The following is a 14,669-nucleotide window of genomic DNA, read 5'->3' on the forward strand; positions in this document are numbered from 1 at the left end:
TGTCATTGTTACTGTTTATGTGATGGGTTATGTTTATTTATTGATTTGTGTATGTTGAACTACCCTTGCATCCCAGGGATAAAGCCAGCTTGATCATGGTGGATAAGCTTTTTAATGTGCTGCTGGATTTGGTTTGCTAGTATTTTATTGAGAATTTTCGCATCAATGTTCATCAGGGATATTGGCCTGAAATTTTCTTTTTTTATTGTGTCTTTGCCAGGTTTTGGTATCAGGATGATGCTGGTCTCATAAAATGCATTAGGGAGGAGTCCCTCTTTTTCTATTGTTTGGAATAGTTACAGAAGGAAAAGTATCAGTTTCTCTTTGTACTTCTGGTAGAATTCGGCTGTGAATCCATCTGGTCCTGGGCTTTTTTTGGTTTGTAGGCTATTAATTACTGCCTTAATGAAATTCTGAAAGAATTTGTTATTGATCTACTCAGGGATTCGACTTCTTCCTGGCTTAGTCTTGGGAGTGGATATGTATCCAGGAGTTTATCCATTTCTTCTAGATTTTCTAGTTTATTTGTGTAGAGGTGTTTATAGTATTCTCTGATGGTAGTTTGAATTTCTGTGGGATCAGTGGTGATCTCCCCTTTATCGTTTTTTATTATGTCATTTGATTCTTCTCTCTTTTCTTCTTTATTAGTCTGGCTAGCAGCCTATCTATTTTGTTAATTTTTTTAATAAACCAGCTCTTGGATTCATTGATTTTTTTGAAGGGTTTTTTGTGTCTCTATCTCCTTCAGTTCTACTCTGATCTTAGTTATTTCTTGTCTTCTGCTAGCTTTTGAATTTGTGTGCTCTTGCTTATCTAGTTCTTTTAATTGTGATGTTAGGGTGTGGATTTTAGACCTTTCCTGCTTTCTCCTGTGGGCATTTAGTGCTATAAATGTCCCTCTAAATGCTGCTTTAACTGTGTCCCAGAGATTCTGTACATAGTGTCTTTGTTCTCATTGATGTCAAAGAACTTATTTATTTCTGCCTTAATTTCGTTAATTACCCAGTAGTCACTCAGGAGCAGGTTATTCAGTTTCCATGTAGTTGTTCAGTTTTAAGTGAGTTTCTTAATCCTGAGTTCTAATTTGATTGCACTGTGGTCTGAGAGACTGTTTGTTATAATTTTCATTCTTTTGCATTTGCTGAGGAGTGTTTTACTTCTAATTATGTGGTCAATTTTAGAGTAAGTGCTATGTGGTTCTGAGAGGAATGTATATTCTGTTGATTTGGGGTGGAGAGTTCTGTAGATGTCTATTAGGTCCACTTGGTTCAGAGCTGAGTTCAAGTCCTGAATATCCTTGCTAATTTTCTGTCTCGTTGATCTGTCTAATACTGACAGTGGGATGTAAAGTCTCCCACTATTACTGTGTGGGAGTCTAAGTCTCTTTGTAGGCCTCTAAGAATTTACTTTATGAATCTGGGTGCTCCTGCATTGGGCGCATATAAATTTAAGATAGTTGGCTCTTCTCGTTGCATTGATCCCTTTACCATTATGTAATGCCCTTCTTTATCTTTTTTGATCTTCACTGGTTTAAAGTCTGTTTTATCAGAGACTTGGGTTGCAACCACTGCTTTTTTTTTTCTTTCCATTTGCTTGGTGAATCTTCCTCCATCCCTTTATTTTGAGCCTATGAGTGTCTTTGCACGTGAGATGGGTCTCCTGAATACAGCACACCGATGGGTCTTGACTCTTTATCCAATTTGCCAGTCTGTGCTTTTTAAGTGGGGCATTTAGCCCATTTATATTTAATGTTAATATTGTGTGTGAATTTTATGATGTTAGCTGGTTATTTTGCCCATTAGTTGATGCAATTTCTTCATAATGTTGATGGTCTTTACATTTTGGTTTGTTTTTGCAGTGGCTGGTACTGGTTTTTCCTTTCCATATTTAGTGCTTCCTTCAGGAGCTCTTGTAAGGCGGGCCTGGTGGTGACAAAATGCCTTAGCATTTGCTTGTCTTTAAAGGATTTTATTTCTCCTTCACTTATGAAGCTTAGTTTGGCTGGATATGAAATTCTGGGTTACAAATTCTTTTCTTTAAGAATGTTGAATATTCACCTTCACTCTCTTCTGGTTTATAGGGTTTCCACAGAGAGATCTGCTGTTAGTCTGATGGGCTTCCCTTTGTGGGTAACCCGATGTTTCTCTCTGGCTGCTCTTAACGTTTTTTCCTTCATTTCAACCTTGGTGAATCTGATGATTATGTGTCTTGGGGCTTTTCTTCTCAAGGATTATCTTTGTGGTGTTCTCTTATTTCCTGAATTTGAATGTTGGCCTATCTTGCTAGGTTGGGGAAGTTCTCCTGGATAATATCCTGAAGTGTGTTTTCCAACTTGGTTCCATTCTCCCCATCACTTTCAGGTATACCAATCAAATGTAGATTTGGTCTTTTCACATAGTCCCATATTTCTTGGAGGCTTTGTTTGTTCCTTTTCATTTTTTTCCTCTAATCTTGTCTTCACACTTTATTTCATTAAGTTGATCTTCAATCTCTGATATCCTTTCTTCCACTTGATTGATTTGGCTATTGATACTTGTGTATGCTTCACAAAGTTCTTGTACTGTGTTTCTGTGTTTTTCAGCTCTATCAGGTCATTTATGTTCTTTTCTAAACTGGTTATTCTAATTAGCATTTCCTCTAACCTTTAATCAAGGTTCTTAGCTTCCTTGCATTGGGTTAGAACATGCTCCTTTAGCTTGGAGGAGTTTGTTGTTACCCACCTTCTGAAGCCTATTTCTGTTAATTCATCAAACTCTTTCTTCATCCAGTTTTGTTCATTTGCTGGTGAGGAGTTGTGATCCTTTGGAGAAGAGGCATTCTGGTTTTTGGAATTTTCAGCCTTTCTGCACTGGCTTTTCCTCATCTTCGTGGATTTATTTACCTTTGGTCTTTGCTGTTGGTGACCTTTGGATGGAGTTTTTGCATGGTCATCCTGTTTGTTGATGTTGATGCTCTTGGTTTCTGTTTGTTAGTTTTCCTTCTAACAGGCCCCTCTTCTGCAGGTCTGCTGGAGTTTGTTGGGGGTCCACTCCAGGCCCTGTTTGCCTGTGTATTACCAGCAGAGGCTGCAGAACAGCAAAGATTGGTGCCTGCTCCCTCCTCTGGAAGCTTCGTCCCAGAAGGGCACCTGCCAGATGCCAGCTGGAGCTCTCCCATATGTCAGGAGGTACATGGGTCAGGGACCCACTTGAAGAGGCAGTCTGTCCCTTAGCAGAGCTTCAATGCTCTGCTGGGAGATCCACTGCTCTTTTCAGAGCCAGCAGGCAGGAGCATTTAAGTCTGCTGAAGCTGTGCCCACAGCTTCCCCTTCCACCAGATGCTCTGTCCCAGGGAGATGGGAGCTTTATCTCTAAGCCCCTGAATGGGGCTGCTGCCTTTCTTTCTGAGATGCACTGCCCAGAGAGGAGGAATCTAGAGAGGCATTCTGGCTACAGCAGCTTTGCAGAGCTGTGGTGGGCTCCACCGAGTTCAAACTTCCTAGTGGTTTTGTTTACACTGTGAGGGGAAAACTGCCTCTACTCAAGCCTCAGTAATGGCAGACAACCCTCCCCCAACCAAGCTTGAGTGTCCCAGGTTGACTTCAGACTGCTGTGCTGGTAGCGAGAGTTTCAAGCCAGTGGATCTTAGCTTGCTGGGATCCTTGTGGGTGACATCCACTGAGCGAGACCACTTGGCTCCCTGGCTTCAGCCCCCTTTCCAGGGTAGTGAACAGTTCTGTCTTGCTGGAGTTCCAGTCACCACTGAGGTATGAAAAAAACTTCTGTAGCTAGCTCAGTGTCTACCCAAAAGGCCACCCAGTTTTGTGCTTGTAACCCAGGGCCTTTGTGGTATAGGCACCTGAGGGAGTCTCCTGGTCTGTGGGTTGTGACGACCATGGGAAAAGCATAGTATTTGGGCTGGAGTGTACCATTCCTCATGGCATGATGCCTTATGGCTTCCATTGGCTAGGGGAGGGAGTTCCCTGACCCCTTGCACTTCCCCAGTGAGGCGATGCCCCACCCTGCTTCAGCTCACCCCCCATGCGCTGCACCCACTGTCTAACCAGTCCAATGAGATGAGCCAGGTGCCTCAGTTGGAAATGCAGAAATCACCCACCTTCTGCATTGGTCTCTCTGGGAGCTGCAGACTGCAGCCGTTCCTATTCAACCATCTTGTTCAGGAATCATTTTTTTTTGGGGGGGGGGATGGAGTTTCACTTTTGTTCCCCAGGCTGGAGTGCAATGGTGCGATCTCTGCTCACTGCAAACTCCACCTCCCAGGTTCAAGCGATTCTTCTTTCTCAGCCTCCTGAGTAGCTGGGATTACAGGCACTTGCCATCACACCTGGCTAATTTTTGTATTTTTAGTAGAGACGGGGTTTTGCCATGTTGGCCAGGCTGGTCACGAACTCCTGACCTTGTTATCCGCCTGCCTCGGCCTCACAAAGTGCTGGGATTACAGGCGTGAGCCACCGTGCCTGGCCGATAATCAATATTTTTGATTTTATGGGCCATATGGTCACTGTCATAGTATTCAACTCTGCTGTTGTAACATAAATGCATCATTGATAATACACAAACAAACGAGCATGGCCAAATCTATCCAGTGGACCAGTTTGCAAACCCCTGTTTTTGCCTTATAGCTAGGTCTATGAGTCACCTCCAGTTAGTTTTGAGTCTACAAGTCACCTCCCCTTAGTTTTGGAGTAGGGTTTCAGTAAAGGATTGAGATTCATCTTTTCACATTTTACCATGTATAAATCCAGACTTTCCAGCAGCATTTGTTCAAAAGATTATTCTTTCCCTATTTAATGACCTTGGCATCTTTTACAAAATCAATTAACCGTAAAAGGTGATTATTGGTTACTGTGGGTTTAAAGTCATTCTTGAACTCTAGAAGTGTGTGTTCTTCAACTTTATTCTTTCTATTTTTTCAATATTCTTCTGGCTTATATAGATCCTTTGATTTTCTAACATAAATATTAGAAAGAGCTTTTCAGCTGGGGTTTTTTAATTGATTACATTGAGTCTACTAATTAAAATGGGGAGAATTATCATCTTAAGAACATTAAGTCTTCCAATTCATGAACATGGTATATTATCATTTATTTAGGTTTTTTCTACTTTCTTTCAGTATTTGGTCTGCAGGTCTTAAGCATATTTTGTTAAATTTGTTTTCAACTATTTCATTTTGGATACTATTACAATGGCATGTTTTTCATTTAAATTTCTAATTTTTCAGTTCAATTGCTATTATATTGATATGTTAAATTTTTTAAATATCCAACTTGCATTCTGTGAACAAGCTAAATACACCTTTTAATTCTACCAGTTTTTGGTAGATTTCTTTGGCTATTTCATACACAAAATCATGTTTTATATGAATTAAAACAGTCTGCTTATTCCATTTCATCCGGTCAAGTTTGTTTTTCTTCTTGTCTTATATCACTGGCTAGAATTTTTACTATAGTAAATATTCTATAAAAGCAGTTTGAGTGGGCATTCTTATCTTGCTCCTGATCTTGGGTGGAAAGCATTTAGTTTTTCCATTAAGTATTATGTTAACTCTAGATTTTTCACAGAAGATTTGTATCAGGTTTGGAAGTTGCTTTCTATTTCTAGTTTGCTGCAATGTTTTACTCTTTTTAATCATGAATTGTTGTTAAGCTTTGTTAAATGCATCTTGCATTTAATGTGGACTTCTTTTTTTTTAAAAAAAAAGCTTTGCATGTGGTAAATTACTTCAATTGATTTTCAAATGTTAAATCAGCTTACATTCCTGGCATAAATCCCACATAGTCATGGCATATTATCCTTTTAATATTGCTGGATTCTAGTTACTAATATTTCTTAAGGATTTTTGCATCTACATTTATTAGGGATATTGATCTGAAGTTTTCATGTAATGTCATTGTTTATTTTTGATATTAGGGTAATTCTGTGCTTATGAAATAAACTTTGAAAGGTTTCCTCCTTTGTTTTCTGAAGAATTTCTGTAGGATTGATATTATTTGTCTCTTAAATATTTCATCTGGGTCAGGATTTTATTTTGTGAAAAACTTTTCACTTTGATTTTTATTTGATAGATATAAGGACATTCAGAATTTTCTATTTTATTAGTTTTGGTAATTTGTATTGTTCAAGGAACATTTTCATTTCGTCTTGGTCAAGGGTTAGCAAACTTTTTCTATAATGGGACAGATATTAAATATTTTAGACTTTATGGAACATCCAGTCTCTCTCACAGTTAATCAATTCTGCCACTCAAACATGAAAGCAGTCATAGACAATACAGCAAACCCTCCGTATTCATAGATTCTGCATCCGTGGATTCAACCAACTGTGGATGAAAAATATTTGGAAAAAAATGAAATCGGTACTGAACATGTACAGACTTTTACTCTTGTAATTATTCCCTAAACAAAACAGTATAACAACCATTTACATAGCATTTACATTGTATTAGCTATTATAAATAATCTAGAGATAATTTAAGGTATACAGGAAGATGTGCATGAATTATATGCAAAATATCACATTTTATATCAGAAATTTGAGCATCTGCAGATTTTGGTATTTGTGGGAGGTCCTGGAACCAATTCCCCACAAATACTGAAGGATGATTGTGCATAAACAAATAATTATGGCTGTGTTCCAACAAAACTTTTTCACTAAAACAGGTGGCAGGACAGATTTGACCCACTGCAATAGTTTTCCTGCCCAGGTCAAATTTTTGGCAAGAGTTGTTTGTAGTATTTCTTAGTTATTATTTTAATGCCTGTAATAGCTAGGATATCTGGATATCTCCTTTTTCACTTATAATAATGATAATTTTCCTTTTGTCTTGATGAGTCAATATAGTGATTTTTTTTTCTAAGAGCAATCTTTGGGTCTTATTTATTTTCTCCATTTTTGTTTTGTTTTATATTTTATTGACATCTGCTCTTATCTTTAACATTTTATTCTTATTTGTTCTGTATTTCGTTTCCTCTTCTTTTCCCAGCATGTTAAGATGAAAGCTTTAATAATAAAGAATCATTGTTACGGTTTTTTGTTTTTGTTTTTTTTTATCAGTGTCTGGCTCTGTCACCCAAGTTGGAACCTCACCTTGGCTCACCTGCAACCTCCACCTCCTGGGCTCAAGCCATCCTCTCACCTCAGCCTCCCAAGTAGCTGGGACTACAGGGTGCACCACCACACCCACCTAATTTTTGTATTTTTTGCAGAGATGGGATTTTGCCACATTGCCTAGGCTGGTCTTGAACTCCTGAGCTCAAGCAATCTGCCTGCCTCGGCCTCCCAAAGTGCTGGGATTACAGGCATGAGCCACCATGCCTGGCACCTCCCACCCTTTTTTTTAATACCAGCATTTAAAGCTTTAAATCTTCTTCTAAATGTGGATTTAGTTGCATTTCACAATTATCTTTTATTGTGTTTTTATTTTAAACTGAATTAAAAATATTTTCTATCTTTGTAATTTCTTCAACTCATGAATTATTTGGAATTATTATTTAATTTCTAAATATTTGGCAAATTTTTAAGATTAAAAATAGATTCTTAATTTAATTCCAATGAGGTCAAGAACATTCTCTGTACTGTTTCAATTCTTTGCAATTTGATGCATTTTATGGCCCAGACTTTAGCCAATCATGATACATGTTCCACATGCACTTGAAAAAAATGTATATTCTGCTGTCAGTGGGTGAAATGTGCTATATACATCAACTAGGTCAAGCTGGTTGGCAATGTTGTTCGAGTCTTCTATATCCTAACTTATTTTTGTCTACTTGTTCTTGTACTTGTTATTATTTTATTATTATTATTATTTGAGACAGAGTCTCACTCTGTTGCCCAGGCTGGAGTGTGGCATGATCTTGGCTCACTGCAACCTCCGCCTCCCAGGTTCAAACAATCCTCATGCCTCAGCCTCCTAAGTAGTTGGGATTACAGGTGCCCACCACCATGCCCGGCTGATTTTTGTATTTTTAGTAGAGATGGGATTTCATCATGTTGGCCAGGCTGGTCTCGAACTCCTGACCTCAGGTGATCTGCCCGCCTCGGCCTGCCAAGTGCTGGGATTATAGGCATGAGCCACCATGCCCAGCATTCTTGTACTTTTAATAGCAAAAACTGCAATTACTTCTGCACTAGCCTAATATAAAGCAAGAGCACTAAAATCTTCAAATATACTTCTCAATTTGTTTTTCTTTTCAGTTCTGTTAGAATTTGCTTTACCTGTTTCAAAGCTCTGTCATTAGATACATACACAATTAAGAAGGTTATCTTTAAAAAACTTTTTATAATTATGAAATGTTACTCTTTATAACTGACAATATTCTTTGCTTTGAAGTTCATTTTGTCTACTATTAATGTATCTACTTCAGCTTTCTTTTGATTACTGTTTACATATGCTACTATTTTGTATGATTTCACATTTACCCACTTTAAACTGAGTTTCTTGTAGACAGATTATATTCGCGTTTTGCTTTTTAATCCAGGCCAACAATCTCTGCCCTTTAATTCAAACTTGTAATACCATTTACCTTTACACCATTTACAATTAATGTAATTTAATGTAAACATAACTCTAGCTGGGTTGAAATCCACCATATTGCTACATAGTTTCTATTTATTATATTTGTTTTATTGTCCTTTTTCCTCTCTTCCTGCCCTTTTTTAAAAAAAAATTTTCATTACATCTCTACTATTGGCTTTTTAGCAATGTTTCATTTCATTTTTGTAATTCTTCTATATAACTGTATTCTCAGTCTACCTTGTGATAATATATCAGTTCACCTACTATCTAAGAAACTTATAGCAGTGTACTTCTATTTCCTACTTCTCTCCCTATGCTATTATTTCCTTACATTTTACTTCGACATATTTTATAAACCCTGTAATACATTGTGGCTTTTTAAAATTATTTTTAACTGATCAATCATCTTTTTGAATGACAGACCAGCTTTGCATTCCTAGAATAAAATTCACCTGGTTGTAATATACTATACTTTTCATATTATGTTACACTTAACTTTCTAAAATGATTAATATATCACTAGAAATTATCTTAAGTAAAATAGCATAATCAGAGTGTAATGACAGAGAATATCTAGGGGACGTGGATGAGATTAGTTGATCAGGATATTGCTCTCGGAGAAGATAACATATATAAGCTGCAACCTACAAGATAAGAATGAAGCCGTTACAAACAAATTTGTCCCAACTCTACCATTCAGTAATTCTGTGATACTAGTAGAAGGAGAAAACAGTCTAATTGAAATTTTAGAAATTTTAGGCCAAAATTTTTATTTTATAGGTGAGGATATAAAGCCCAGAGGGAGTGAAGGAGTAACGTGATTTGCCTTAAGTTTCTCAGTGACCTATCTGCATATCTGGGACCAGTCTGCTTCTCGTAACTATAGGCCAAGTGGTAGATCCAATACACGTGTGCTCATATCACAAAAGTTGGTTTCAACTTACAGTGTCTGTGGTTGTAAGAAGGATATTGCACTAACACTTGGAATGGTCCAGGCTAGTTTGCCTCTAGACTCCAGAGATGACTTTGGCATTGAGTGGAGTTTTAAAAATGTTAAAACTAGCAGCCAGGTGCAGTGGCTCACACCTGTAATCCCAGCACTTTGGGAGGCAGAGGCAGGCAGATCACTCAAGGTCAGGAGTTCGAGACCAGCCTGGCCAATATGGTGAAACTCCGTCTCTACCAAAAATACAAAAATTAGCTGAGTGTGGTGGCTTGTGCCAGTAGTCTCAGCTACCTGGAAGGCTGAGGAAGGAGAAGCACTTGAACCTGGGAGGCGGAGGGTTGCAGTGAACTGAGATTGCACCACTGCACTACAGCGTGGGGGACAGAACAAGACTCTGTCTCAAAAAAAAAAAAAAGAAAAAAAGAAAAGAAATAGTGAGCTCGCAAAGCCTCTGAGTCTACAAAAAGATGCAATTGCTACCGTCTCAACACTTAAGCTGAAAGCTGTCTCACAAATTTGGCCCTCATGCCAGCTTACCATCCCCTTCCTCATATTCCTTATAGAGAAGTTGCCACATCCTACCATCTTATCACCAGGGACCCTTTGTTTCTCCTTGCTTGACCTTGAACCAGTCTTTTCTCTCAGAATAACCCTACCAGATTAGAATTTTCAAAGGCAATTATCAAAAGGAAATTTAAAAGGAAGTTCAAAACCTTGAAAGCAAATGTTCTCTGGGTGAGAAAGATCCTTCCCTAAACTGACCTCAAGATTCCTTCTTTAGGTCTTATCAACCTCTCCCACCCTTGTGAGAAATTCTACAAGTCCCGCCTTCTTCTGATCCCTGGCCTATTCTCCCTTCCCTGTTGGTCGCTGGCCTGCACGTGGTGAAGGTAGGTTTCACTATGCCTGATTTCATTATTTCATAGGTTTCCCTATGCCTGATTTTAGTGCTGCATTAGCGTCAGCTCTTGGTGTCTGTAATTTGTTCAACAAGATGCGGGATAGAGATATACCTTTAAAAACCCAGATGGCTGGCCGTCTGCCCCACTCAAACATTGATCCACAGGATCTTTCCTCTACCTTCCTTCTTCCCCTTTTTTTAGAGATGAGGTCTCACTCTATTGCCCAGGCTGGTGTACGTGGTGCAATCATAGCTCACTGCAGCCTTCAACACCTGAGCTAATGTGATCCTCCTGCCTGAGCTTCCAGAGTAGATGGGACTACAGGTGCAAGCCACTACACTTGCCTGACTTTTAACATTTTTGTAGAGATGGGGTCTTGTTGTGTTGCCCAGGCTGGTCTCCAACTCTTGGCCTCAAGCAATCCTCTTGCCTCTGCCTCCCAAAGTGATGAGATTACAGACATGACCCATCATGCCTGGCCTGCCTAAGGTTTTCACTTGCTCAGACAATTAAGAAGATATTTGTTAAAGAAGTCTGCAGTGTCTAGATTCAATTAAGAAGATATTTATTAAAAAGATCTGCAGTGTCTAGATTCAAGTTGTTGTTTTCTAAACAGTGGCTACTAAAATGAGTATTTGTACTTGCTTGGATCTGATTGCACCACACATCTTCGATTCTATTCATTCAGGGGTGGATCGTGTGTTTATTAATGGAAGCACACCCCCTGCAGTGTGTTCATTTCATTAGTCCCATCTGAGAGTAAAGGAAACTGACAGTTTAAGTGGAAGGACATATCACAGAAATCCCTGCTACTCGCACTACACCTTACCCTCTCACTGGCATGACCTTATTTGGTTTTCACAGAGACCCCGTTTGCTAGGTGAGTTACCTGCTATTCCCTCTTTCTCAGCAGATTAGGAGACAGGGAAGGGTTCTGGGCTAAACAATTCACCCAAGATCCCATGGAAGGTCAGTCATAGAACAGAAACCCAAATGCTGGCCTCTTGCCTCCTGGCTCAGCCCTGTCTCCACCCCCACATGCTCTTAAACTACAGTGAGTCAGTGGGACGGGAACAGAGTTTGGACTGAAGACAAGGAGGCGCTGACATCAGTGGAATGAAAAGAAGCCAAATTAAAGACACTTTCTAATTGCCCAGAAGGGGATGAGGACAATCCTGAAGCCCTTCCTGACTGAAGGCACGTCTCTCACTGCAGAGGCACAGCTCCCAGCTCTGGCTGCAGAAGCCCAGATGGATGAGGGCCTAGAGCCTCAGCCTCAGGCTCCCCATTCACTAGAAGCCTAGGAGCTTCTCCTGCAGTGAAGTTGCTGTCTGTGACTGCATACCCTCCCTCCTGCTTCTCTCCTTCCTGCCTATTGAGTACACCTAGTGGAGCCCATCGTGAGAAGAACTCAGTAGAATGCAAAACGGCTTTGGACGAGAGTTGTTCCCTTTGGGAAAGGAATGCCTCTCTTGTTGCCTTTGTCCTGGGCTAGGTTTTTTTGCAATGGTTGGTATCATTTGCTCAAAAGAAGAGAAGAGAAGAAACAGCTGGATATTTCTTTTTTGTTGTTTTTGGTGGGTTTTTTGTTTGTTTGTTAATGCATTTTTCAATCATTTACAGAAAACTATTTCTCCAGAGAGGGAGAACGGTGATTATTAGTAGGAAAAAAGAGGTAATAGAGGAACAAGTCCAAACATGCCTTTCAGGAACGTGGCTCGGTATTTCCCCTTATTTGCAAGAGTGAAAAGAGAATCCCGAAGATGGTTTTGAGGTCAGCAGCTGATCATCCCCTTCTCCCCTGCTTTGAATGAGATTTTTGCAGTTCTACTTGTTTTTGGATCACAGCAAAATGAACATTGACATTTAAAATGAACACGAAAGGAATAACATTTTGGGAGAGGCTAATTGATATTACAGTTTTAGGAATTAAGATATAAACAGCAAGAGGATGCCGAAAGTAATAATAATATCTGTAAGGATAGTGATTGTTAAAGTAGCCACTATGTACTAGGTTCTGCCATGTTGAAATATACATATATGTATATTGTTCACTACTCCTATTAAGACACAAATTGTAGACGTGAGTATTCCTCTTTTACAGATTAAAACAAAACCCTAAGACAATTTTTCAAGCTCAGCACAGCAAAATGACTTACCCATGCCCAAAGCAGAGGAACTATAGCTTGGGATTAAGTGCATCTAGCTCGCCAAACCATAGTCTTTGGTAAATGTTTACATCCTTATTGCTGTGATGAAGTTGCTTATACCTCTAGTATTATAAGATCAGGGGACTGGTGTCCTGAACTGAAGCTCAGGTGGCTATTGCATTTCTAATGAGGTCTCCATATATTTCAGACTTTGAGAGTTCAAAAACCCAGCTTAATCCATTCACCCAAGGTGACAAAGTACTGGCAAGTTGATTTGCAAGAGTCAGATTTATAAAAGCTTGTTTTTCATGCCAGGATGCTGACTGCTTAGTTTTAGCAAGGTGACTTTCCCTTTCTGATCATATTTAGATCAATTCCTTAGGAAGACTAATCTAGCTATTGGAGGTAGGTAGATTGGAACAAATAGGAGGGAAAGGTGCAGAGAGCAGTTTGGAATAAAAGTAATGAGTACAGGAATTAGGATAATGGAGTTGGAAGTAGGAAAGATGTTTTGATATGAGACAGACCTTGCCGGCAAATAATCCACCCGACTCAGCAGCTGTCTGACCTCAGGGAGAGAAAGAAAGAGGAATCAAGAAGTTGAGATGGCCAGGCGCGGTGGCTCTCCTTCCTGCCTATTGAGTACACCTAGTGGAGCCTAGGTACTTGTAATCCCAGCACTTTGGGAGGCCGAGGCGGGCGGATCACGAAGTCAGGAGATCGAGACCACGGTGAAACCCCGTCTCTACTAAAAATACAAAAAGTTAGCCGGGCATGGTGGCGGGCGCCGGTAGTCCTAGCTACTCGGAGAGGCTGAGGCAGGGGAGTGGCGTGAACCCGGGAGGCGGAGCTTGCGGTGAGCCGAGATCGCGCCACTGCACTCCAGCCTGGGTGACAGAGCGAGACTCCGTCTCAAAAAAAAAAAAAAAAAAAGTTGAGATTTCCAGTTTGGTGATGAAGAGATGGGCGACTTCATTTTAGGGAAGTAACTACAACACAAGGTGAGTTGAGATTTGAGCATAGGGACTTTAAATTTCAAGTCCAAAAGCAGCTAACAATTTAGCACCTAAAGTTGTAGGACTGACTAGGATAAAAATAGATTTGGGGGATTTTCAAAGACCATTGCAAATACACAGGGCATCTAGATTGAAATTTATTGAGGGCAGGAATGATGACTCTTAGTTATTTGTATCACCTATGACATATCTCCCTATGACATATCTCCCTCCTACTATCCAGCCCCAGTGCCAACCCCATTCTCTGCATCTCAGATTCCTCCGTAACTTCGTGTCATGGAATTCTAACAAGTTTTGGCTGATTGATATAGCAGAACATAAGTACTGGGGGCCTTTTCTTCACAGCTCTAGAGAAGCATTACTTGTCACATTTAGGAATGTAGTCTTTCTTTTTGGGAGGATGTTTCCCTACTCAGTTTAGATACTGGGTGTGGCTGTGGGGCTCACCGATAGGTTTTTCTTTACCCCTGTGTGACCAAGAAAAGAAAACCTAGAAGAGGAAGATGCAGACAGCTGATGTATTTGTTTGATATTCCAAGGGATATAAATTTAGGCACAGCTGGGAGGAGAAAAGAGTTTCTAAATACCGTGGGAAGGGGCGCTGACTTCATTCCCACACTGGAGCTTCCAGACAACCTGGAAGTGTCCACAGTTGAGGCATCTTGCCATAGATAGCGTGACTCAGGTTCCCTGAGGCTCACAAGCCTTGTTTGGCCCATTATCCTTGCCAATCCACTTGACATTCCTAAGAGTAAAATCTCACTACAGTGGGAAACAATCAGAACCCAGTAGGTGTTTCTAACTAGATGAAAAACAAGAAATCTTCATTCTTACGGTTGTAATTTTTAAAGACCTTCACTTAGTCAAAAATCCTCCCCGGACCTCCAAGTCTATTCTTCTTCCTTGTAAAAGATTATGGTAATAATCAACAATAATGTCATTATCATATCTTACATATAATAGTTATCTAAGAACAGCAACATTTCACATTTATGATTGTGTATTAAATGCCAGACAGCGCCTTACACTCATCACATTTAACTTTCGCAACACTTTTCCATAATCATTTTAATTTGGTATTTTTTATCCCCATTTTGTTTGTTGTTTCATAATCCTAGACTCTCAGAAGAGAATATTTGGA

This window comes from Symphalangus syndactylus, chromosome 4, assembly GCF_028878055.3.
Source record: "Symphalangus syndactylus isolate Jambi chromosome 4, NHGRI_mSymSyn1-v2.1_pri, whole genome shotgun sequence".
Classification (NCBI taxonomy): Eukaryota; Metazoa; Chordata; class Mammalia; order Primates; family Hylobatidae; genus Symphalangus; species Symphalangus syndactylus.